Raw genomic sequence first — 27,257 nt, forward strand, 5'->3', positions numbered from 1 at the left:
GAAGCTGAAAAGATTTTGAGAGGGGAACTCCTGAAACCATTGATGAACAGGCCTTGAACACATAGTAGGCTAGCAGGAAGAAGGTAAGAACCCTTAAGAACTCTTCTGTAGGGCTTAGTAGAAGTGAGGAATACTCTCCTTGAAAACCTAGGGAAAGTGGGTGTTTGTTTCATTGCAGCAGAAAACTAGCACCACTGATGCATTTAATAACGAGAAAGATAAAATTATTCCTAATTTGCTGGACATTATTTTAGACAATGGAGTCTCTAAACAGACACTGTAGCATTTTCTTTTCACCGCACATAGTATATGAGGCTAACGGTTTGTCCTTCCGATGGGGTGGAACTGTTTCAAGGAACCAGATTTCAGGAACTATACACGAGGACTGTCATCCCCACCTGAGCCTGCTTCAGATAAAAAGATGCTGTCCGGCTGGTGCTATGGTGGGGGCCTTGATGTAACCGGGATGCCAGAGATTGTGCGGCCAGACACTGAGGCACGTCAACAAGCTCGGAACTCCGCAGAGCTTGAATCATGCAGAGCGCTTACCCAACCAAGCACATAGCAACGTGAACCTCTACTTCTATCAGGCTGCAGACACTCCCTTCTAAGCAAAGCAGTAGGCTGTCCTAATAGCTCCCTAAAAACCTCTTAGTAATTTCTCTTCTATAACCAAACTGGAATCAGGGGCAGTGGGCCAATCTAGCCCGGTCTAGTTTGGGCTATGTGCTCAGTAAAGCAAACTGTGTCCTCTAAGTAAAGTTCTAGGGGAAATGCCTTATTTATCATCTTATGCCTATGCATGAGTAGCTGTGGGTAGGATTAAAAGCAGATGCATTGTGGGAAGGGAGATGGATAATGAGCAAAGGCTTACATAACTCAAATTCATCATGAAAACGGAAAACCACCCATATTCCACTAACAACCGAAGTCTCCCTAGACCCGTACACGAAGACCCAGAGATAAGTCCAGCTCTTGAGTAAATCCCACGGAGATCCCACTGCTTCCTTGCAGTGTAACTGTCCTGTGTCCTTGCTTTGCTTCTGTATAAAACCTGTTGCTACTTTACCCTACTGTGTGTGGTTCTTCAGGCCTTTGCCTGAAGATGCCCAGAGTGCAAACACCGGAGCAGTTGGGTAACTCCAACAACATTACCACAAACACCTACAAACAAAGGCAAAACCTGAGTCTTCAACTTAAGCTTCATTTAGAGTTTAGGAAAGGAATCTAGCTAACGCCCTAGAAAAATGTCCATCTCATTTCTCCAGCAGGCTCGTGGGAGGGGACAAAGGCATCCCTGGAGAGTTCTGTTTGGTCCCTCTGGTTAGGTAGAGGAGGTCAGCCACATTCTGAGAGTTATGATATCCTGCCACTGTTACCTCCCTCACGCATGGATGTCTGGACTTAGGCATGTCTTGAAATGCTGCCAGCCTAGTTTATATCTGCCGATGTCAACGACGAACCCTCCAGGTACCGCCTGGGCTAGAGAGTTAACTTGAAACAAACAACCCATTAAGAGAGTGTATTTACTAAGCCATTAGTGACTTGCATGGGCAGTTCCTTTTTTCAACATAGAACTCAACAGTCTTTATCCTTATCCCTACCAAGGAAGGAGGTGAAAGCATTCTACTATGGTTAAGGAGGTGACTCTTCAAGGACTAGAGAACATTCTGTGGAAACAAGTGACCTTTACCCCTTGGTGCCCATGTCCTTGTGTTCTGCTCTCTCATCCAGGACAAAGCCGCCTCTAGAGCCCACAGGATACCACAGAAATGAACAGGTGGTGTTTCCATAGTAACACAGGAGACACTATGAGTTCTTCCTAACTCTCTTTCTCTTAGATCCCTCATAGAAGTCAGTGCATAGGAACACATCATCCTGTGCAGAAACACCCATGGAGGAACCGGGGCTCCCTTCCCACAACCAGGAGCATATAAACAAACCACTTTGGTTGTTCAAAGCTTTAGAGCCCGCAGTTCTGGCAGCATCTTAACTGCTGCCCTGCAAGAACTTACCACCGAGAACCACGCAGATGAGCCGCCCTGAACGCCAAGGTAATTAATGTTAATTGTTTTTAACTACTAAGTGGTGAAATGACTGGTTCCTTAAAACCTGGTAAGTACACCCAGGTGTTTTCAGCTTTGTATCGATGTCACTTTTCCTCTGTGTTCACCAAAGATGCTACAATAGAATGTCTGAAACCATCACTCGTGAAATGACCAAATAAATTACTCCTCTTTTCCTATAATCACTGTATGTGCTTTCTATTCTCTTTGCCTTAAAGAGATGAGGTGGGGGCAGGAGGATCAGAAGTTCAAAGTTATTCTCAGGAGTTTAAGCCTATTTTGGAATAAACACATTTCTCAGGGGGAAAAATAAGCAGTATTCACCCCCTCTTCTATGAATCTTTGATGTCTATACCCACTTTACTGGAGAAGGGTGACACTGGTGGATATTTTAATTAGAATTTATTTAGAATGCTTGAATTAAGCAGAGATGAGCATTCCGTGGTTATGACTGAGCTCACACACAGCCTTTCCTTTTGTCTCCTTCCCAGCTCCTTGACATGGTATCCAAGCTGGCCTTTGGGACATGGCCTGACCTCATGTCTTGATACTATCACTCCCATTTCCTAAGCATAAATACATAGTCAAAATGGCAGCAGTTTGCTAAGGGCCTGTGGTGATTTGAATACACTTGGTCCATACACATACGTGCAATGCCCACAGAAGCCAGAAGAAGACATTGGATGCTCCGGAACTGGTCTTATGGAGAGTTCCAAGACATGGGATGATGGAAATGGAACCTAGGTCCTCTGCAAGGGTAGGTGCTCTTAATTTCTATCTCTCCAACATCTACCCCCACCCCCTCTTGACTCACCCAGAGACTTCTTATGCTTTTTTTCCTCAGGCAAATCATTAGTGGGATCTGGGGCTTCTATATCATTTATAATAAAACCGGAAGCATGGAAAACAATGTGTACCTGCTCATGTGACTCAGTTAGCGTTTCTTTCCACAGAAAAAGGTAAATCAGTAATTTTCTTTTTCTTTCCAAAGACTCGATGACCTTTCCAGTGGCATTGAGAGAGGCAGCCCTTTTGTGGAAGTAAAATCCTGATACTTATGTTAATGTCATCCTGGTACTGTGTTCTAAATCCCAACACTCAGATTCTGAGCTGGGTGTTTTCTGTGGAGATTATAAACTCGTATATGCCAACAGAAACTTGCTTCTTCTTTTCCTACCTTATAAACCATGAGAAGTGACTGGTGGGGAGAGCGTCTAATTCTCAACGCTTTGGAAGTTAATGATATAGGCTTTCAAGATGCACAACACTAGAAAACATATCTGTTTATGGTTCTTGGAGAGAGACCCAGCTCAGAAGTTAGCTGCACAAACTGCCTTAGATTTTGAAGCTTTCTGCTTCCCCTTCTCAGAGGGGGTGCATAGCTCCTAGGCATGCAAGAATACTGACACAGTAGGATCTGTCAGCTACTAGAGAAGGACAACGGTGTACGGGCAAACACCGAAACTTTCTCCCTACATGGGGGGGACAATTCTGAGATGTGCCCTTAAATGTTTTCAGAGAACAGGACCCGAGTTACCCACAGTGGCATCCTACTCATTGACACAACCTTATGGTGTTTTATTTTTTTTCCTTTCCAGCCTCACTTACTATATTTCCTGATGTTATCTCACAAATAAATAACCTGCATTCAAGTCCTTATTTAGGATTAGATTTGGGGGGAACAAATCACAATGGAAAAGAAATCCAAGATTGTATTTCAGAAGTTGTATGTGCACTCATAGACCTCCTGTGAGAATGGCCTCTGAAATGTTAAGAATCAGCACTCAACTCTCTGGAAAATTCCTAGGTCATTGCTCCAGGCCTTCCACAGGCCAGGAGAAACTGGTAGATTTCTGGGCAGAGAGTAGATTGCAGCCAAGACCTGGAAAAACACGGGGCTTAGAGAATATTACTGAAGGGGTGTGTGTGTGTGTGTGTGTGTGTGTGTGTGTGTGGTTGTTAAATACACCCAGTTTAGGCAGTCCATCTCTCTGGGAGCCTTGGTTGGACAAGGAGGCTGAATCTTGCTAATTTTAGGGGCAACTTCAACCTGGCTGACACAATGTATACCAATTGCTTGAGATCTCTGGGACAGGGAGAAAAGGCATGAAGCCTGGATAAATCAAAAGGAAAGCAAGATTTTGCAGAGGCATAGGAAAAGTCAGAGAAACCAGTCCCTGCTGCTGCTGGATTCAACTTGAAGAAACCACTTCCAGTCACTGTGGACTTCATCCTGTCCAAGAGAACACACTGTGAACTCTTACTGCTAAAGATAATTTGAGGGAACTGAGCTAGGAAGGCAGCCTTGGAGGCCCAGAGGAAAGCAGCTGGATATTTTCAGCCCAGAGGTTAAAACTATTAGGGGAAGGAACAGACATAGATAAGGCTCAGAAAGCCGAAAGTACACACAGTTGACTGAGCCCAATGGACCAGAAAGCTAAGGGACAAGGGGACAAAAACAGCCCCAGGGCTGAGTCTTATGGCACTGGAGCAATGAAGATGGGCACAAGAGAGTCAGCTCTGGCCTCTGTGAACCACTTTCTGGCTTTAAGGAACAGAGTAGAGGGAACAGATGTAGGAAAAAAAAAGCAAGGGTGCCCAGTAGGCAGGGCTGCAACTCCATTGACAGTGGATAACAGCTGGCTGCTCCATGGTCCTGGGGCCTGACAGCCCAGAAAGGACAGCATCTTATCTTGGAAGAGGAAAACACCAGGACACTGGGATTTGGTCTAGTAGATGCAGCCATGGTTATTTCCTAATGATCTCTGAGAGGTAGAACATTAGAAGTGGAAATTCCTGCTGCCGCCCAAGTGACTAAAATGTTAAGATCGTAGGAGTGGAGAATACTGGGTCATGCTAGCACATGGTGAAATTTGAATATATTTCCCAAATAGATAACTGTTTTGTCTTGTTAGGTATTACAGGGGTCACCGGGTGAGACAAGTGTCTTCCCTTTGCTGCCCTGATTATATCAACAGCGTTGTAGGTGGTCTGGCTTCCACCTGGATCCAGCCAATGTGTGACCCTAAAGGGAGGTCAGGGAAAGGGACTGGGGCAACTGATCTCGCTGCATTCCTCCATATAAGGCCATTCCATACTCATCAAAGATCATTTCTTCTCTTAAAGAAGCTGGAAGGACTCCTGATTATTTTCTTCACCTTTTGCCTTGAATTACATCTCTTGCCTCCAGACATGGGTTTTTCCTCTCACCCTGTAGTTTCCTAAGAATCTACCCATTCCTTCGTATTTGGTTCTGTGTAAAGAGTCCTCCTTGAGTAACCCATCTGAACAGACTCTCTCTTTCCTACTATGGCCCGTTCGGTACATTGGTAGTGGTGAGAGAAGGAATGAGCCGGCCAGCTGAGCACAGCGGGAGGAGAATGCGAGAAGTTCCACATTATTCATAGTTGGGGTCCTTGGAGACCTTAGTAAGAAACAGCACTCAACATCATGTCTTGCCCAAGGGCTTAGAACAAGGACCTACCCAGGGCCCAAAGTAGCAGATCTGTTAAGCCTTTCCCTCCTGACCGGATAGATGCCAGTGAGCTGAGGATAAGGTCCAAACCTGAAGTATACATGGCAAGCTAGAGTTGAGAGTCAAGGTTGAGTCCATGCACATGGCCAGTGGTTGACAATGGATCTGGTCCTCATTTGGAACTAGCAAAAAACCATTTCTGTCCTGCCCTATCATCCCCAGTAATTTCCTAGCCTTGGGGGCACCCAGGAAGGACCTGGTGCAGAAATACAAGGTGAACTACAGTGGGAGACCAGCTTCCCATGGAGAGATTGAGAAACCTGTTAGAAGCCATGTAAGTGAGGGTGGGTTTTACAGAGGCTTGGAATGTCTGCACGCCATAGAGTAATCTGGGTAGCCCAGCTAGAAAGTTATATAGTAAGCGAGGCTAGGAGTCTGGCTAGAAAAAAAAGCGGCCCACTTAGAGACCATCATTTATTTGCTGTCTGACAAAAGGCTCATGGCGTGAGAAGAACACATGATATAGGTATAATAAAGCTTTACATGAGACCTCACAGCAAGGAGGGAAGGCTGGATTGAGGCTAGCACTGAAGGACCACTATTCTGTCCCCACAGAGTATTCTTTATTAATTATTATTATTAATCATTTTGTTTACACTTCAAATGTTATCCCCCTTCCTGGTCTCCCCTCCATGAACCCACCACCCCTCCCCCTCCCTAAGAAGGTCTCTAAGAAGGTGCTCCCTCACCCTCCCACCTACTCCTGCTCACCCCTCCAGCATCCCCCTTTTCTGGGGCATCAACCCTCCATAGGACCAAGTCTCTCCCTTCCCACTGATGCCAGATGATGCAGTCTTCTGCTACATATGTAGCGGGAGCCATGGACTGGCCCATGTATATACTCTTTGGGTAGTGGTTTGGACCTTGGGAACTCTGATGAGTCCAGTTAATTGATACTGTTGTTCTTCCTATGGGGTTGCAATTCCCTTTAGCACCTTCAGCCCTTCCCCTAACTCTTCCACCGGGGTCCCCAGGCTCAGTCCAATAATTGGTCGTGAGTGTCTCCATCTGTCTTAGTTAGAAGCTGGAAGAGCCTCTCAGAAGACAGCCACACCAGGCTCCTGTCTGCAAGCACATCTTGGCATCAGCAATGGTGTCAGTGTTTGATGTCTATGGATGGAATAGATCTCACGGTGAGGCAGTCTCTGGATGGCCTTTCCTTCAGTCTCTGTTCCATGTTTTTGGCCCTGCATTTCCTTTAAACAGGAACAGTTCTGTGTTAAAAATTTTGAGATGGGTAGGTGGCCCCATCTGTCAAGTGGGGACCATGCCTATCTGCTGGAGGTGGTCTCTACAGGTTCAGTCTCACCTCTGTTGGGTATTTTGGCTAATGTCATGCCCGTTACATCTTGGGAGCCTCTCCCATCTCTGGCATCTGGGACTTTCTACTGGTTCCCCAAGTTCCTCGCCCCCTCACCAGTGAAACTTATTTCTATTTGTTCTGGTCCTCTGGATGTCTCCTGTCTTTTCCCATACCTAGTCTGCCCCTGCTTTTTCCTCCCTCTCCCCTCCCCTACTCAGGTTCCTCCCTCCCTCTGCCTCCCATGATTATTTTGTTCCCCCCTCTAAGTGAGCTTAAAGCATCCACACTTTGGCCTTCCTTCTTGTTAAGCTTCATATGGTCTATGAGTTGTATCATGGGTATTCTGAGTTTTTGAGCTAATATCCACCTATCAGTGAGTACATGCCATGTATGTCCTTTTGGGTCTGGGTTTCCTCACTCAGGATGACATTTTCTAGTTCTATCCTTTGCCTATAAACTTTTCAAAGTCATCATTTTTAATAGCTGAGTAGTTAGTGTTCCATTATGTAAATGTGCCCCATTTTCTGTATCCATTCTTCCATTGAGGGACATCTGGGTTGTTTCCAGCTTCTGGCTATTATAAATAATAAGACTGCTATAAACATAGTGGAGCATGTGACCTTGTTATATGTCAGAGTATCTTTTGGTAATATGCCCAAGAGTGGTATAGCTGGTTCTCCAGGTAGTGCTATGTCCAATTTTCTCAGGAACTGCCAGATGATTTCCAAAGTGGTTATACCAGCTTGCAATCTCACCATCAATGGAGGAGTGTTCCTCTTTCTCTATATCCTTGCCAGCATCTGCTGTCACCTGGGTTTTTGATCTTAGCCATTCTGATTGGTGTGAGGTGGAATCTCAGGGTTGTTTTGATTTACATTTCCCTGATGACTAAGGGTGTTGAACATTTCTTTAGTTACTTCTCAGCCATTCAAGACTCCCCAATTGAGAATTCTTTGTTTAGCTCTGTACTCCGTTTTTTAATTGGGCTATTTGGCTTTCTGAAGTCTATCTTCTTGAGTTCTTTGTATATTTTGGATAATAACCCTCTATCAGATGTAGGGTTGGTAAAGATCTTTTCCCAATCTGTAGATGGTCATTTTGTTCTATGGGCAGTGTCCTTTGCCCTACAGAAGCTTTCCAGTTTCATGGGGTTCCATTGTCAACTTAGAGTCTGATCCATTGGTTCAGGAAGTTTCCCCCTGTATCCAATGTGTTCAAGACTCTTTTCCACTTTCTCTTTTATAAAGTTTAGCATATCTGATTTATGTGGAGGTCCTTGATCCACTTGGACTTGAGCTTTGTACAAGGAGATAAAAGTGCATCAATTTGCATTCTCCTACATGCAGACCACCAGTTAGAACAGCACCATTTGTTGACAATGCCGTCTTTCTTCCACAGTATGATTTTAACTTCTTTGTCAAAGATCAAGTGACCATAGGTGTGTGGGTTTATTTCTGGATCTTCAATTCTATTACATTGATCTACCTGTCTGTCTCTGTACCAATATCATATGTGTTGTGTTTTTTGTTGTTGTTGTTTTAATCACTATTGCTCTGTACTACACTTTGAGGTCAGAGATGACGATTTCCCCAGAAGTTCTTTTACTGTTGAGAATTATTTTTGCTATCCTGGGTTTTTTGTTATTCTAGATGAAGTTGAGAATTGGTTTTTCTATCTCTGTGAAGAATTGAGTAGGAATTTTGGTGGGGATTGCATTGAACCTGTAGATTGCTTCTGGTAAGATGGCCATTCTTACTATGATAATTCTATCAATCCATGAGCATGGGAGATCTTTCTGTCTTCTAAGGTCTTCTTTGATTTCTTTCTTTCTTCAGAGACTTGAAGTTCTTGACATAAAGATCTTTCACTTCCTTGGTTAGAGTTACACCAAGACATTTTATATTATTTGTGACTATTGTGAAGGGTGTTGTTTCCTCAATTACTTTCTCAGCCTGTTTTTCTTTTGTGTAGAAGGCTACTGATTTTTTTGAGATAATTTTATATTGTATCACTCTGCTTAAGTTATTTATCAGCTGTAGGAGTTCTCTGGTGGTAGTTTTGGGGTAACTTATGTATACTATCATATCATTCGCAAATAGTGATACCCTGACTTCTTCCTTTCCAATTTTTATTCCTTTGACCTTTTGTTGTCTGATTGCTCTAACTAGAACTTCAAGTACTATATTGAATAAAGAGGGAGAGAGTGGGCAGCCTTGTCTTGTCCCTGATTTTAGTGGAATTGCTTCAAGTCTCTCTTCATTTAATTTGATGTTGGTTGATGGTTCAATGCATATTTTTATTATGTGCCTTGAATTTCTGATCTCTCCAAGACTTTAGCATGAAGGGGTGTTTATTCTGTCGAAGACATTTCAGAATCCAATGAGATGATCATGTCATTTTTTTGCCTTTGAGTTTGTTTATATAGTGGATTTTGTTGATGGATTTCTGTACATTGAACCATCTCTGCATCCTTTGGATGAAGCCTACTTGATTGTGTCAGCAGTTAAGAGCACTGACTGCTCTTCCAGAAGTCCTGAGTTCAATTCCCAGCAACCACATGCTCACTCATTTGTAATAGGATTTTATGATTTCTTCTGGTGTGTCTGAAGACAGCTACAGTGTACTCACGCACATAAAATAAATAAGTCTTTAAAGAAAGAATAAAAGGAAGAAAGAAAACCATGATCAAGGGGGTGACACATGGCAAATGAACAAAATGTCCCAGAGGCATTATTAAGCAAATAAGGCACTAGCCAAAGTTCCCTAGGAAGATGTGGATAAATTAGCTTTGTAGCAGATAAAGTCTCCCCCAAGTAAGCAGGTAAGAGCTATGAACCAACAAAACAGAAAGTAGAATCACTAATAAAACCTGTTCCCATAGACTGGTAGGTACTGATGTGGTGGATTAGGAAAAGGTAATTTTTGTTTATCCCATTTACAACATGAATAAGGTCAGAAAATGATTGGGAAGAAAGGCATGATGGGAAAGATATCTCCCTAAATCATTAATTTCAATCCTTTTTAGTAAAATCAAAGGGCTGCACTAGAATGGAGGTCAAAGACAGGGACAGCATGTAATGGAAAGCCCTCTTAATGACCTGCTCAGAGGACACCAGGCTTCTTAGATTCTCATTAGAAGCCTCATCAAAACCTGCACATGCCCCAAGCTGTAGCTCCCAGGCAATGAGTTTCTGTGAGCACAGAATGTTGAAAAGGAACCGTCCAACCACTTGTTATCTTGTAACTGCCAAGAGCACAAGTTGTCTTTCAAAAAGGCTTCACTGTCAGTTCCTAATAAGATGGCTGACCCTCTTGTCAGAAGTTGACCACCTTTTCATCTTTTCATTATATTCTGTATTACGGCTTCTCCTTTCCACCACACTTCTGCCAGAAGACTATGAGGGACGGATGTCTTCCTAGAGCCTGAAACTAACAGAGTGGTAACAACTGCAGCAAATTCTTAGTATGTTCTAGCAAAATCGGAGCCACCGTATCTTCCTCTAGTCTTCACAGTGACCCTGTAAGTACTGTATTTGAGCCCATTTTCCAGCTTAGAAAGCTGAGGATCATAGAGTTTAGGTCGCTGCTTGTAAATGGAGAGAGGGGCTATGAAGTATGGAGCCCTAGCATTCAAGCCTCGATGCTACACTACAGAGGTGGCTGTTTACCCCCACACCCCACCCACTCCCTGTAAGACTAGGGGACCAAGCTCCAAAGTTTTAACATGGAGTCAAATGCCAGTCACCAAGCATGTGTATCCAATGGGAACTTTTGGAAATAAGATTAGGGCAAAGGTATGTTTAATGAATGAACAAACCCAGTTTGTAAATGCTAAGAGCTGGCGTTGAATCTCTCGGATGAGCCTTCATCATTTTAAACCAGCCTTCACCATAAGAAAATTGGTTTCATCCATGCATTTGAAACTATCATTCTCCTATTAAAGATTTCCATGGAACATAGTTCCCTTTATTACCCTGAGGCTTCCAAGGATAATCCTTCATCTCCCATAAGCTGAGTAGTGGTGTGGAGGTCCAACAGCCACAGACCAGGAAAAGAAACCGCCTTCCCAATGCAGGTTTAAGGTCATTTTGTGGGGTTTCGTCTTAAAGTGTATGCATTGCCTAGTTTCATGTACAATGTGGACTATGAAAAAGGAGCTTCACTCCAGGAGAGATCATACAAGGAAACACGAAACTACTTAATGATATGGGAAAAAGAGTGCTCTGAGGCACAGGGGACAAAAGTCAAACTAACTCTCCTTCGTCCTGTTGCTTTCTGACACAACAACAATAACAACAACAACAACAACAACAACAACAACAACAGATACTTTAAAAGACTAAGAAATAGATTTTCTATAAATTTAAATGCAACGAAACTCAAACTTTTATTATGAGCAAGCACTTCCTAGCATCAACACTGATATTTCAGAAGCAAGGGCAAACTGAGAAGCATCTGTTTCTTTCACTCATGAGGGACGAGGACAAAGACACTTGCTGCTAAGTGTCCTATTTTATGTGTCAGAAATCCAACCTAACTTCTCCCTTCCCCTCCTTAATCCCCTAATCAGCATTTTCCCCTGGGTATCCTCTAACCTCCGTCCTGTCTGTACCACTCTCCCTGTTTGGAGGAGGTCAGAAAGAACTGGAGAAATGTTCAAGTCTCCATGTCTTCCCACATTAAGTAAAGTACAAGTCACTTCTAAAGAACGAGAGATCGATCACACTGATAGCATTTTAACCAGAAATCTTAATCAGATTGTTAACTTACAACAAGAACGACGGTGTCTGGTGACATGAGCAGAGCCGTAGCGTGTGCCCAACCACTCGCATAGGAACAGTGAGGGAGTCTTTTTTTTTTTTTTTAAAGATTTATTCATTTATTATATATAAGTACACTGTAGCTGTCTTCAGATACACCAGAAGAGGGCATCAGATCTCTTTACAGATGGTTGTGAGCCACCATGTGGTTGCTGGGAATTGAACTCATGACCTCTGGAAGAGCAGTCGGGTGCTGTTAACCGCTGAGCCATCTCTCCAGCCCCCACAGTGAGGGAGTCTTAGCATTGCTCTTCTGGAAGCTGATAAGGAATCTCTGCTAGACTTTAGAAAGAATGATTTCCTATCCTGAGGCTTAGTCTGTCAGCCCAGCAGAGGTGTTTCCCGGCACCAAATTTCATCAGTGGTACCTACAGTAAGCAACATCTTCCCGTTTTTGGGCTCCCTGTATTGAACAGTGTTTGAAGACAGTAATACTTGCAGAGCAAACTGTCCTGTCACTAAAAGGAGGGCCAGAAGGACACTGTGAGGAGGGAAGCCACAGATCTACAACTGAAAGTTGGTCATCGCTGACTTTCCAAGCGACTGAGCGCTCCCCCGGCACTGATGCGACCAAAAGAGAATTTTGGTATCTGCAAAATGAGGATAAGGCCATGTTCTCTCAATACTTTTGGACAAAAGGTTTGTAAAGACAATGATGATAGGTTTTCAAAGTCAGCACGTCATATCTTACACACACACACACACACACACACACACCCCAAAATAATATACTATTTTACATAGCACAATCTTGAAGTCTGATGTGCCTGCTACACCAAAACCATTCTGAGCATATATTATACCAATACTGTATGATGACCAGCAACAAGAGGGCTCGGGAAATGGCTCGGTCAGTAACGTGCTTGCTACAAACACGAGAGCCAGAGTTCAGATCTCCAAAACCCATAAAAGTTGGGAGTAGTGGCATGTCTGTAATTGTAGTACAAGGGGAGTAACATGGAGACAGACCCTGGGATTCAAAGGCTGGCCTAATCAGTTAGGGAGCTCCTGATTCAATGTGAGACTGTACCTCAAAAAGTACAAATGGGGGGGTGATAGAGGAAGACAACTGATGTCAACCACACACACACATATACACATGTACACACACACACATATACACACATACATATACACACATACATATACACACATACACACACATACACACATACACATAAGCACACTCACACACATGCAAACACACATATTCACACATACACACAATACACAAATATACACACTCACACACATACACACATACATATATGCATACACATACATAAACAAAAACACACACACACATCTACAGAAACAAGTCTTGGGTATGTCCTAAATAGCTATATATTATAATTCTTTATGTCAGTAGGTTAAGTATGTACCCCCAATTAAAAACCACTGGCCAAGAAAGTGTTAAATTCAAAGGTGATTGAGACCAAGCTTTAAATAAAAGAAACAATGAGGGGTTGGGGATTTAGCTCAGTGGTAGAGCACTTGCCTAGCGTGCGCAAGGCCCTGGGTTGGTCCCCAGCTGGGGGGGGGGGGGGGACAACGACGACGACACAATGAGAGAATCTCGGTATAGGGCTGTGGATCACCATCCTCAAAGAAGTACCACAACTCTGATCAGTGTAGGTTAAGAACCAATTCCTGTTATTTCAGCGTTTCTCCAAGGTTTAAGGGCACTGAAGAGTCTCCGAGGAATTCTCATGACGTACAACATTTTAGGAGTATTTTGTTTGTAACATTTGCACAGATTTAAGCAATTAAGGGTTTTAGTTGAATTTATCTACACAATGTGACATATTTAAAAGAAAAGAGCATGATCTTTTTCTTGCAGAAGGTGAATGAACAGAAAACTTAAACACCAAGCACTGTGCATATTCCTTAGTTATGAAAACAAAGTTGAACTCACGTTTGGTGTCATATTCTAAAATAAATACAAATTAACTTTTGCCCTGAGTGCCACATTAGCGCTCCGCTGAGCTACCACTAGAGGGCACTATAAACAGACTACAGAGCAAATCCCTTAGACCTTGACTTTGTAGTACTGGTCCTGTCTACAAGGTTTGCTTTACTGAGTTTTAAACAGGTAATGACAAAAGTAAGAAGATACTCAACTTTGAGACGTAGTTGACTTCTAGTTTCCCCAACATCTTCATGAATGCGACTTCTGGGATTTCCACCACGGTTGAAAATGTGCGAAGTAACATTAGACTGCTCCGCCTGAGTAACGCGGAACCAGATAGTTTGCCTCAGGTTTCATTTACTCTGAGAGCTTTCAAATGTTTTAAGGATGCATCGCCAAATTACTGAACGACGCACACCTATGCGCTTACCCTGAGATTTAACTAGGAGATTCATATATTTATTTTAATTTTTTAAGAGTTCCCAGGGACAAAACCGCCAATCAATGAGTACCCATGACTCCAGCCACATATGTGGCAGAGGGTGGCATTGTCCAGCATCAATGAGAGGCAAAGCCCTTGGTCCGGTGAAGGCTTGTTTCCCCAGTGTAGGGTAGTGCCAGGGTGTTGGAGAGGGTGGGTGGGTATGGGAGCATTCTCATAGAAGCGAGGGGAAAGGGGAAGGGGTGTGGGAGAGGGGAGAAGGGGGATAACATTTGAAATGTAAATACATAAAATGTCCAAGAAAAATAAAATTATTTTAAAAATAGAAACAGAGAAAGAGATTGTAATTAAAAGAAAACACGCAAAACCCACTTTTCAAAAGCACTGGCAACAATCAGTATGTTTGCTAATGCAAAAAGCAAATAAATAAAGCAGGATTTTATGCAGAATTTAAAAAACACATTACAGAGGCTGAGAAAACGGCTCAGTGGGTGAGTGTTTTTGTTCTACAAACATGAAAGACTTGAATTTGAATCCCCAACACCCACATTAAAAATACTGGCACAGTTATGTATACAACCCCAACACTGGGAGTGTGGGGGAGCAGAAAGGCAGGTCCCAGAAGCTTTCTGCCCAGCAGCCTTGCTGGAATGCCAAGCTTCAAGTTCAGTGTGAGACCTTGCCTTAAAGGAACTGGGTGGAGAGCAATGGGGAGATAGACACTGGCTGGCCTCTGGCCTCTGAGTGCGCATGCACTTGATTAGATAGGCGGGTGGATGGATGGGTGGGTGGGTGGATGGGTGGGTGGGTGGATGGATGGATGGATGGGTGGGTACATGGATGGGTGGATGGGTGGATGGATAGATGATAAATAGAATCATGGAGATGGTTAAAGCCTTTTGAAGCTATATAACCTAGGTCTACTTGTTTTTCTGAGTGGACCATTACTGAGAATTGATACGTGTCCTTCTCATCCTTACATGGATTGGGCCTCCATTCATATTACAGTCATCTTTATGTGTGGAATTAGCATCATGGATTCAAGTAATAATAGATAAAATTAATAGAAGAAAAACTCAGCTATACTAAGGATGTATAGCCTTTTTTCTTGCTACTCTCTAAACAGTATGGGATAAAAGTATTTACATAATATTTAAAATATATGAGGTATTATAAGTAACCTAGAGATAGTCTGAAATATATGAGAGGATATGTGTGGGTATGCAGATGGCATATGTAGATTATATGCAAGTATATAAAAAGTATATAAAAAGAGACTTGAGCATCCACAAGGGGGAACTGCAAAAGGGCTTAGAACCAATTCCCCATGGATACTGAGAGATAAACTGTATTTACTGTTATGGTCCAATAGGTTTTGTTTCTTTCTATTTGAATTGTTTTTGTCCTGGCACTGGATTGGAAATTACATTTTTTTCTATTCTTTTAGTAGTTTATTTTTCACGTTAGTATATCTATTGAATTTAAATTCCTCAGGGTATTTTAGTATGATTCCCCCCTGTTCCCTTCTTTCGTGCATTGATTCCACTGCCCCAACCCCCGTTCCTTTTAACATTATTATTACCCAGCACTCATAAATATTTCATTCCAAAGTCCTGAGTGTGGGTAGTGGGAGGAGCATCTCTCTTTATCAGCTCCCTCCACTACTTGCTTAAAATTCAACAACAACCTAATGGGCTTTCTTCCCATCTGTCTGAATATCATTATCCTTTTCATTTTTGCAAGACATGTTTAGTATTTGGTATGTTCGTTACGTCTTTCTACCTCCCAGAGACACTGCGTACACTCTACCTTCACGGCATTGGAAACAACCATAAATCTGTGGCGGCTTGAATAAGAATGGCCCATGTTACTTCAAGGCTTGGTCCCTACGTGGTGGTGGAAATGTTTGGGGAAGGATTTGGAGATGTGGCTTTGTTGGAGGAGGTGTGTCAATGCGGGTGGGCTTTGAAGTTCCGAAAGCCCATTCCAGGCTCAGATTCATATTCATTCTCTCTGTCTCTCTGTCTCTCTGTCTCTCTGTCTGTCTCTCTCACTCTCTCTGTCTCTGTCTCCCTATGTCTCTCTCTGTCTCTCTGTCTCTCTGTCTATGTCTGTGTCTGTCTCTCTCTGTCTCTCTGTCTCTCTCTGTCTCTGTCTCTCTCTGTCTCTCTGTCTCTCTCTGTCTCCCTCACTCACTCTCTCTCACTCTTGCTCTCTCTCTCTTGCTCTCTGTCTTTTTATCTGTCTATCTTCCCCCACCCCCATCTTTTGGATAAGATGTAAGCTCTCGACTACTGCTCCAATACCACGTCTGCCTGTCTGCACCAAGTTGCTACCATGCTGGTCATGGACTCACTCAATTAATACTTTCCTTGGTCGTAGTGTCTTATCACAGCAAAGAAGTGTAACCAAGGCAGTGTTCCAGTCATGTTTCTTTCTGATTCCTCACTCTCTCCAACCTTGCATCCTCCAATATTGAGCAAGCTCCCTCCCCACTTGTCCATCAAATGCTCTGTGTTTATTTCTTTGTTGTGATTTTTTTATTACATCCCTGGGCAAATCCTTCTCTTTACCTCTAACTAAACACTGTTCCTCACAGTCTATTAAAGAATCAATTGTGAGATCCTGGTGCCAGCTACCCCATATCCCTCGTTTATCTCGAGGCTCTGGAGTCTGTCACACAATTTAACATTGATCATGTACTCTGTTAAGCCTTGCCTTAAAGGGTCACTCTTCCTATATCAGAAGGCAGGATGTGTCCTTTATTGGCTCTTTCATTTAACTGACAGATGTAATAAGTTTTGAATTTTAGTTTACATTCAAATCATTTATTTGCAAAGCACCCGTGATGTTTGCAGAAAATTTGCTGGGCTGGCTTTATGGATGGGTTCCAGGTTGCTGTCTCTATGTCTTGTCATTTTTACAGTCATTCACATATCCAGTGACAATGAATGTGCAGTCTCTGTGTGCTGCACATTGTGGAGAAATGCAAAGATGTGGGAGTGGGGGGGGGATACAAAAGCTACCCAACCCACTGACACTAACCGGTCAGGCATGGTACAATCTGGACCTGGCTGTCTGAGTTTGTACGTCACTTACTGGCCATGTGGCTATGTGATCTTGGCAAGTTCTTCTCCAAGCTTGCTATTTACATAATGGAGCAGCACTCACTGAGAAGTTGCATCCGAGAGGAGCAAAAAAAGGAGACGTGTGGGTCTCTAGTTACCCCACTTGAGAGAGCATATGGCAGTCTGCTGACCTGGATATCATACTTCAGAAGGGAGACACACACTCGTCACACAATTGGTTATATGGCTTCTAAATTTCAAGGTTGGAAAAGCCCTGGCTCCATCTTGGCATGATCAGCACCTGGAATTCAATAGCGGTAAGATGGGATGGCGTTTTGCCCACGGCACTGTTCAGCGTAGCCTTGGAGGCTGAGGATAGTGTCTGCTGATCTGTTTGCAAGATCAGGATGCTGAAATAGAAGCCATGGTAGAGCCCGGCTCAGCTTTTATGCCTGGGAAAGCCCCACCTCCAAAAAAAGGACTCAGACTATCTGGGTTTGAATCTCAGTTCAGCCATCTGCGAGCAAGGCAGCAAGGCAGGCCTGGCTTTGGTTTTTTGTTTATTTTTTGTTTTTTGTTTTTCCATGAAACTTGGCAGTCAGCCAGCTCTTCTTTCCTGGGAGGTCAGCAATCATTTTTAGAGCAATTAACGCTCTCTTAACTTTCTTCATCTGTGAAACAGGGATGAAAATAGTTTGGGTGACGCGCGTTTTAATTGTTTGTATAGAATATGCATGACAGGGGGGCCAGAACGAGGCCCATGCAGCCTCCTTGCTTCCCGGCTGGCTTGTTTTCTTTACTATTACACAGCTCAAGACCGAACCTGCAGAATGGTGGGATGCGGATGGTGGGATGGTGTCTCCCAGAGTCGGCTGGGTCTTCCTACTTAGATCTACAGCCAAGACAATTCCCCACAGATCTACCCACCATCCAGCTTGATCTGGAAATTTCTCCATGAAGACTCCAGGTGAGTCTAGGCTGTGTCAACTTGACAGTTAAAGCTAACCAGTATACCTTTTCTGCCACTGCCCCACACATCTCCTCTCTTATAAAAACCATTTGCATACCTGAGTTCCTGAAAGTGGTCTTTTCCAGGGGGAAGTAGTTGAAGACAACACCATCTTTCCGGAGTGCCAGCATTTGAATGAATCCAAGGTCTTTCCCATTTACTCCCATTTCTCCTGTATTTATTTCCTGTGTATGGGCTCTTGGGTAAAGAGTGGTTAGATTTAAGTCTGGTATCAAAACCAAAACCAAATTACAGCATACCTTATGAGCCATAGTAAGGTACATAGAATAAGTCAAAAGGCTTGGCCATCAAGGAATTTATGGCATACAGGTATTGATGTTTGGTCTATTGCTATGGATTGTAATGCTGAATTCTATACCAGAAGGTCTAGGCCTACAAGTGGCTTCTCATAGTTAAAAGCTTTTGTTGTGCAAATCTTGTTCCTTGACTTAAAACTATTGGTTAAATAAAATTGGCTACAGTTAATTACTAGAGGGATTAGAGATAGGTGGGCTTGGAGTGACCTGGTTGGGGGATAGTGAGGGAAGAGGAGAAAGGAGACAGAGGAGAGAGATGAAACTGCCATGAGGGGAGGTGGACCATGAGCACATGGCCAGGAGAAACAGCAAGTATTTGGGGTAGACCACTGGAGAGGTAGCCAGGCCGGGAGTTAGAAGAGTACATTAGGGGTTGTCAAAGCCAAATCAAATAACCATAGTCTGAGTATCATTTATTTGTAAGCCAGTCAGGGATAAGCTTAAATTGGTTATACTATATTTTGGCACCCAATGTGGGGCATGAACCCATGACCTTGAGGTTAAGAGTCCCATGCTCTACTGATTGAGCTAGCCCAGCTTTTTACTACACAAAGCAGCCTATCGCAACAGGATTGTGGAAGACCAAAGGATGGGTCTAGGTTCAGATATGACCATCACCCAGCACCACCTAAATGTATTGTTTAGAGACATAGGAAGTAATAAAGATTACATAGATATTTATTTATCTTAGTAATGTGAGGGCTAAAGACTTGGAATATAATAATTCTTAAGAGGCTTATCAATAAGAGACCAAAATATAGGTGAACGGAGTTGGCAACAGATGACTTTTTAAATTAGGATGACAACCTGATAATTCATGACCCTCCTACCAACCCCACCTTTGTGTGTCAGAGAGAAAAGGAGATGATAAAATGGGGTGTGGTGGGTTCATGACAGGAAGGGTGAGCAGTGGTCCTCAAACGAAGAGCCCCCTCTACCGCTTTCCTGTTTTCCATTATTGTTTTATGTCTCCTCTTTTAAAAGCTACTTCTTTTCTGTTACTTGCTTGGGATCTGGTTTGTTCATTGTTATGAATGGATATGAGTTATTCATATTACTAAGGTTCAGACTGATGTTTCTACACATGTGTATGGTCTGTAATGAGCTCTTCTTCACCCTCTAGATACCCACACCCTTCCCAATCTCTAGCCATTGCTACTCTATGTTTAGTTGACTTGTAAAGCTCCCATATGCGGTACTCTAAATCAAAATTAAATTAAAAGTTCTTCTAGTTTTCTTGGATTGACTCTATACTATTTGTGGATAACCTTCTTGTCCCTTACAGCTATCCTTGTTCTTAAAAACAATGTAATAAATTTCTTTATGATAGAAGGTTATTTCAAATACCCAGGAAATATGAACATCTGTGTGTGAACAAGACATACACAAATGCCATGTTTTGGCATCTAGGCACAAGAACCACTTCTTCATGTGCAACATAATTGGAGCCTGAATGCGTAAAGCTGGCAGTGGTAAAGGGAAAAAAAAGCCCAATATACCTGTTTCTATACCTATTTTGTATATAGTATTTCATTTAGCTGACATATCCTGCTGAACCATTTCAAAACAAATGTGAGACATCATGGCATTTTATCCTTTAATACTCTAGCATGCATTTTAAAAAACACCTAAAGCCATTCATTCTCTGATAATTACGACACCATTATCACACCTAACAATTAGTGATAATTCTCTAATCCACTCTAAACACCCAGCTGTGCTTTAGACTCCCCTTGCTTTTGATCCTCAGATGCCTCATCCACTTATCTGTGTTTAGCTCTGATCGGGGAGAGGCTGGCTTCTACAGCCAATCAATGCCAACCAGAGGCAATGAGGCACACTAGCAAGAACCAGAGAGCCTGGGAAGAGCCTGGTGCTTTTTCTCTTCCTCTCCCCACCAAGTTAGTGCCACAGCATTGTCTGCATCTGCCACTCGTTAGGCAACACCTTTTCAACAACTACTCTGAGCTCATCACTCTCTCTAGGGTTGCTCCTTCTGCTCTCAGAAGGGCTGGCCGTGGCCTCTCTGCCAAGCCACGGATGTGTCAGCAACTTACTGCTTCTTACACCCTGCCCATACATCTCGGCAGTCTCTTCATTAAATGATTTATGACTGAGTTTTTTGACCCTGTCATCTCTTTCGTGTGAAGACCCTGCCTCGTATTTGAATAATTCATAAACAGTCACATTTACCCAATGTGTGGTTTTTTTTTTTTAAACTTTCCTTTTAACCAAAATCCAATCAAAGACCTTTTGTCGGATTTGTTTCTGACCCTTTAGTGTCTTAATCAAGACTCCTCCTTTCTCTTCTGGAGCCCAAACCAATCCTTTCACCGAAGACATGCATGCGCACACATGCGAAACATGTTCGGTTGCTTTCTCTAGAGTCACTTAGATCATATTGTGTCAGCTTTAACTTGATCTAGTTGAATCTTTAGATCCAACTTCCATTTTAACCCTGCTAACCAGAAGATAGGTCATTTCATATCATTTATAAAGTATGGCCATGGGTTAGTAATAGTGGGATCATTAGATAGTAATTTCAGTTTCCAAAAAAGAAGGGCCATGTTTTCCCACTGTGATTGTAAAAGGAACTCCATCATGCTACTTACAAGCAATCTGTTGAGGTGATATGTTGTGATAGTTTTTCCCCCTCTCCCTCGGTGACACAGATACGGGCTAGATTAGACCAGATTACAAGTAGATAAAGCAGGTTTATTAAAAGACAGCTCTCCAGTGGGTGCGCCAGTCTTAAAGGTAGAGGTCAGTGAAGTCACGCATCCAGGCTAAAGCAAGGGGATTTTATGGGTCTTGGGTACCGGGTGACGATGTGTGAGCTAGGAGCTGGCATTGTGCCAATACATGGTCAAAAAAAAAAAAAAAAAAACAAAACAAAAACAAAAACCAGCCCCTGGGCAGGCACTCTTGGGTGGGTTACCAGAAACAGAGACAAGGAGTGATGATGTGTTAGCCCGAAGTTTTCTCCAAGCAGGCCAGGGAGTTTTCTCTGGACAGAGTTGGGGAAGGCAGACGGGGTTTCCCAGCTTGTGCAGGAGATGAGCAGGGGTTCCAGCCTAACACATTGATGTGCTGCAAAGCTCTGTGCTCTGCTTGACCGTTTTAACATCTGTTATTTATCCCGGCTGACTAAGACTGTTCTGTTACATCTTGCAAATGTATTGTTTTCTGTTTCTCTCATTACTTCTGCTCACATTAGGCAGCATCCCTTTGTACTATGTTTTATTTATTTTTCCTGATTAGAGTTGCTACAGTAAAATCAGGATAAAGCCCCATCTCTCCCCCTATATTCAATTTCTCGCTCTGAAATCAGGTAATATTGCAGTGCTAGAAACTATCTATACAGAATTTCATTAATGAGGTCTGACAATCCAATACAATTAAGCTTAATTGGTTACCAAGGAAATTGAGTGCTGTACCTTCTGATATGAAATGGTTTCAGCAGATCTGCCTTTTCTACTTCTGATTATTGCTGCTGTGGTGTCCCGGACAGCCCTAGTACTGTTTTAGCACTAATAGAAACAGACCCTGGGTAGCACAAACTGTAGGAAGAAAAACCATTATCAGCAGCTGGCGATTACACCACAATTAGATTGCGATCTCATAGGAGAACTCAAAAATGCCTTCCAAGGGCTACATCTTCTTGGTGCGGTAGCTGTGAATTTCACAAATCTTTGATCATGAGATTCTGGGCGCTAAGCTCCACTGTCCTGTGCTTTCTCAATGTGTACACCGAAATAAGCTGTTCTGATCCCCTAAGTGCTTCTGTCTGGATGAAACAATGGATTTCTAAAAGCTAAGTGGTTAGGCTTCTGGATTCTGTTTGGGTTTTTACACGCAAGCATTTGGGGTGAGCCCTTTGTTATCCTCAAGCGCCCTTTGGAATGCCTTGGTTGATATTTGCCTTCACAGGTGTATGCCATAGGTACTGTAGCCATTTGCCATTGTCCTATGGAGCCAGGATGTCAAACCTCCTCTGGATGGCCCAACCACTCTCTACAATTACCCTAGTAGCTATTCCTTAATAGCAAACACTTCACCAGGCAGAAAGAACCCATCTGGGGAAAAAAAAAAAAGGCAGACACTCAGCAATTAACTAAACCATTCTCCAACAGGATCGACAATAATTACCTGAAATTCCTAACATCCCTTCATCATTACAAATAAAACCTCCCTCTACAGGCGATGAAACATTTATGGCCATTGAGAATATATACAGTGATTCACAGATGCCCAGTGCCTCTAGGCTCTAGGATGTATAAACAATTGAACTATGGTCTCTCTGGTTATTGGACTTCTGCTCTCAGAACACTCTTTGCCCTTCTGTGTCTGCTCCTCCACATTTGCAGGACCTGTCCCCTGCAAACCACAATGTGCAGTGTTTTCATTTTCTATCGAGGTATAGCAAATTACTACAGACTAAGTGGCTTAAAACATCACTCATTTATTATCTCAGAGTTTTGTAGTCCCAAAATTGGAGGTCAGTGGTCTCTGCCCACGACCTCACCAAGCCCACACCAAGAATCAGCTAGGATCTTGTTTGAAGGCTCTAGGTGAAAATTCACTTTTTAACTCATTCAAATCAATGGCACAGCTGAGTTCCTGATGGCTCAAGGACGCATGCCCTCATTCCCTTGATGGCCATCAGAGGGAGACTAGGCTTTTCTCAGTTGCTGAGGGGAGCATTTTCTGCAGAAAACACACAACCCAAGCTGGAAGTAGAGGTGAGAGAACATAGGAGAAGCTAAGTACTTTGGATCACCACGACTGGACAGCCAGCCCTTCCTTTTCTTGTACTGAGGACTGAACCCAGAGCATCCGCCATTCTGAGCATATCTGTCAGCCCTGTGGCATGAGCTCTTCACTGAGGCAAGATCTAAGCCACAGAATAGCAAACTGTCGCCCATGGACCAAGTGTGGCAGGTAACAACAATCCTATAAGCTGAAGAGTTTTAAACATTTCTCTTTTCTAAAGATTTGCTTTTAGTTACTTGTGTGCGCATATGTATGCAGATATGCATGAGTGCTGTTGGAGACCAGAGGTGTTGTATCCACGGGAGATAGTGTTCCCTGACTGAACTCCCTGGTGTGACTGCTGGGAACCAAACTTGAGTCCCCTGCAAAAGTAATAAGCTCTCAGAACTTCTGAGCCAGCTCTCTAGCCCCAGGTTGTAGCCTTTCCAATGGCTACATTTTAAATGGCTTCTGTGCCTTTTTGATACCTTGTTAACACAGGCTAAATATGTACTGCCTGGCAAGAAAACAATCGTGGACCTTTGAATTCTGTGCAGAGCAGCTTCACATCAGCCGGAAGAGAGATAGAGTAGAGGGAGGGCTTGGGGAGAGGGGCTTGAGGCTGAAGCAGGGAAGAGACAGAAGATATCCAACGGAAAGAGCAAGCTGGGAAACCTGAGAGCAGGGTGGGCCTTAAAAATAAAACTGCCATTCAAGACTCCCTGAAGTATAATATGATTTTTTAAAAAGTCTTTGTATAGATTATAATAAAAAAACCTCTTGTTTTAATTTACATATCATTTGGTTACTAATAAAGTTGGATTTCTTTTCATATGCTAATTTGAAGAATTGCAAATGAATGCTACAAATAAAATGAACAGACTTTCGAACCAAGGAAGAAGCAAAAAATAGTTAATAGGCATAAAACTGAGTATCTACAAAAATGGAAGATACGTTAAAAGTCTCGATAAAAAAATGAGCAAACATTTACTTTTAAATTAATTGGTAATATCCAATGCACATTTGAAGCATTACTTCTGAGTCCAAGGCTTCATGGTTGGGTATTCTCAAACAGCAAGGGCAATTTCCAGTGCTTGAGACAAGTTCACTCACTGCTGCCTCAGTCAGACTCTGTAGTCGTATTCTCAAGAAAACACAGAAAGGACATATTTCCACAAAGGGAAATAAAACTAAGCTTTAAATTTTCTATATAAATATTATACCCTCAGGGAAGAGGGAAATTCTCTGTGATGCTTTGAATGAGATTAGCCCTCAGAGGCTCATATGCCTAAATATTCAGTCCCCAGTTGGTAGAACTGTTTGGGAAGGATTGAGAGGAGTGGCCTTAATGGAGGAGGTATGTTACTGCAGGAGGGCTTTGAAGTTTCAGTGTCTATGCCATTCCAGTTAGCTCCCTCTGTCCTGTACTTGTGGGTGAAGATATAAGCGCTCAGCTACTGCTCTGGCGCCATGCCTGGCCACTGCCATGTTCCCAACTATGATGATCACAGACTCTAACCAACCCTCTAAAACAGTAAATCCCAAATAAACTCTTTATACTATGAGCTGCCTTGGTCATGGTGTCTTATCACAGCAGTAGAAATCAAATTAGGATCAAATTAAGATCTCCTCATGTTCTCCTCCTCTAAGAGGCGCTCCTTTGTGCAAAGTTGGCTGTCTGTCTTCTACACCAGGATTTTGACAAAGTAGCTGGAAGGTTTTGTTCCTGAAAGCAAGAAAACAGTCACAATCTAAAGAATTCATTTAAAAGCACATGGACCCTAAATCGAAAAGGATCTTATTGGCACAGTGGAAGACTGTGTAAAATCAATATAGAAAGAAATCAGTGCTTAGCACAGACATACACAGGAAGTCAAAGTTCACGACTGTACTCAGAAAAATTCATGCCCCTCACCTAAGTCACCTACTATACCACAATTTTTTTTTTTACTACCAAAATAGATAGGATAGAGGCTTGAACTTCTCTAAGGAATCTGTTTCAACTCACTCAAAATCTGGACAGCCTCAAAAATTTCTGCCCAACACAGGCAGAACAACAAACTTAGAAACGTAACTATTAGCAATAGTGAGGAAATGGGCCATACCAGAAATTTGGTAACGTTGAGTGGATTCAGGAACCCCAGTGCCCTCATTCCTGAGGATGGTAGGTGTTTCATCTACTCCTGACCAGGTTCCTGTCCTGGAACATGTGACCACCACACACATATGGGCAGTGCCTGAAGCCTCTCCACATGCGGATGAGGCATCCCTAACATCTCAGCCCAAGCCAATAGAAAACATCTGCTTTTAGACCCTAACTCACCCCAAAATGTATATAAGACCCTGTGCATAAGGAATAAAGCACAAGAGCTGTTTCCTCAAAGATCGTTTGAGAGCATCTGTCAAGATGATCTGAGAACTGTAAAACTTTGGGGAAGAGAAGTCTCCTCCCAAAGCTTTTGCCACTGGAAGATGCCCAAGCCCACTACAGTCACTTTCTGCTTGGTGGCCCTGACCTTGGCTCCTAGCTCCATACCACACCAACTCCAGAGCAGTGGTGGCCAGGAAAGAGACCTAGCATCTTACCTAGTTTCCACTCTCCCTCCCTTTCAGGGAAGGCAAGCCTCTGGCTGCTCTTGCAGGACCAGATCCCCACAGATAGTGTCCGGTGGATAGACTTGCAGCTCATGTCCATGAAACAGACCCAGCACAGAGCAAATTGTCCATAAAGCATTACAATATCTACTACTGTTATATGGAGCTATCTCCTAATACATTCATCAATCTTAATTAGCATCATTAAAATTGATAGGCCTTGTGGCATTGTACTTCATGACATAGTGCCATGGGATGGGAAAGCTCCAGTTATAAATCATCTTTACCAATAAAACTGACAAACGGAGACAAGCTTTGAGCTCTCACAACCAGTTTATAGGAAATGTTGAGAATAGAGGAACTCCTTAAAAAGCCACGTTCAGAAGCGAGTAGCCAAACTTCCAGGGTAGAATTCTCTGGGATAGAAAGAGTAAATAGTTATATTTCGAAATGGGAGTGGGTACAGAATAAAATATGCAGAAGGTATAAGAACCAAATGTGTGTTCAGGCCAAATCTGGGTCTCAGTTTGAAAGACAACTGCAGATTTAAAAAGCATTTGGAGTGATGATACGTTTTAACATAGAGCTTGATATTATAGGAAATGAAGAGTCTATTATTAATTCTGTTAAGTACAATCATAACATTGTGATGGGGTAGAGGGGTGGAAATGGTCCTTACCCTCTACAAATGTTCTGCTTAATTTTCCTTGGTCCTCTTAAGAAGACCCGGGGGCTTCAAAAAAGGGGGAACTAATCTTAGCCAACCTTTGTTCCCCTTAATGGGGTAAACCACAGTGACTGATACACCTTGTAGTGAAAACTGAGTCTTAAATTTGTCTTGGTGACTACATGGTTTTTGCCAACATGATGTTTGTGGTAGGGTCTCGACAAGCATTCTTGTATGTGACTGGCGAAGGGCTCACAAATTATTTGGACGTTATCAGAAAATTATGTCTATACAATAACGAAGCAAATCCTGAAACAAGGAAGTCAGTCACCAATTTTCCCATTATTTCAAACTATCTGCTGAAACTGTGTGCAGATGGAAACGCTTTGAGAATGTGTGACTGTGTGTTCAGAGCCTGGATTGTATTTGTCACACCAAAGCAAATGCTCTCTCTTGACATTGAATGCCTGAGATCCTTCAAGAAGCTAGAGCCCCTCCCCCGTGTAAGGCTGCAGGAGACCAGCTCCATGCGGATGGAGATTCAGGGACGCTCTTTCTTTGGCTCTTATTCTTAGTCATATAGTGGGGCATTTTAGTCCCCAGTGGCAAAGTTTAGAACACCAACTCCAATAAACCACACGAAGTGGTTTCTTTCCTAAACCCTACAAAGTGCACTACATTGTAAATTTCAGGATTCATTGTTACTGTTTTTATTAGTTTGAGCTTTAGAAATGTGTACGTCATAGTAAAATTAAGTGTGCACCAAGGTCAAGT

General features: G+C 42.8%; 1 long non-coding RNA gene across 3 annotated transcripts in view; it reads right to left on the reverse strand.

The window, feature by feature from the left end:
- Window positions 1-10,581: 10,581 nt before the first annotated feature.
- The window catches only part of LOC120100714 (uncharacterized), a 71,610-nt gene continuing 54,934 nt past the window's right edge, over window positions 10,582-27,257 (reverse strand). For 2 of the 3 annotated variants that reach the window (XR_010064100.1, XR_010064098.1), the window contains 2 exons: window positions 18,211-18,350; window positions 10,582-12,314 (listed from right to left, as the gene is read on the reverse strand). This is a non-coding gene — a long non-coding RNA (uncharacterized LOC120100714). Of the gene's footprint in view, window positions 12,315-18,210; window positions 18,351-18,371; window positions 26,233-27,257 lie in introns of those variants that run through there. The other variant, XR_010064099.1, reaches the window with a different exon arrangement.

This window comes from Rattus norvegicus, chromosome 2 (genome assembly GCF_036323735.1).
Source record: "Rattus norvegicus strain BN/NHsdMcwi chromosome 2, GRCr8, whole genome shotgun sequence".
Classification (NCBI taxonomy): Eukaryota; Metazoa; Chordata; class Mammalia; order Rodentia; family Muridae; genus Rattus; species Rattus norvegicus.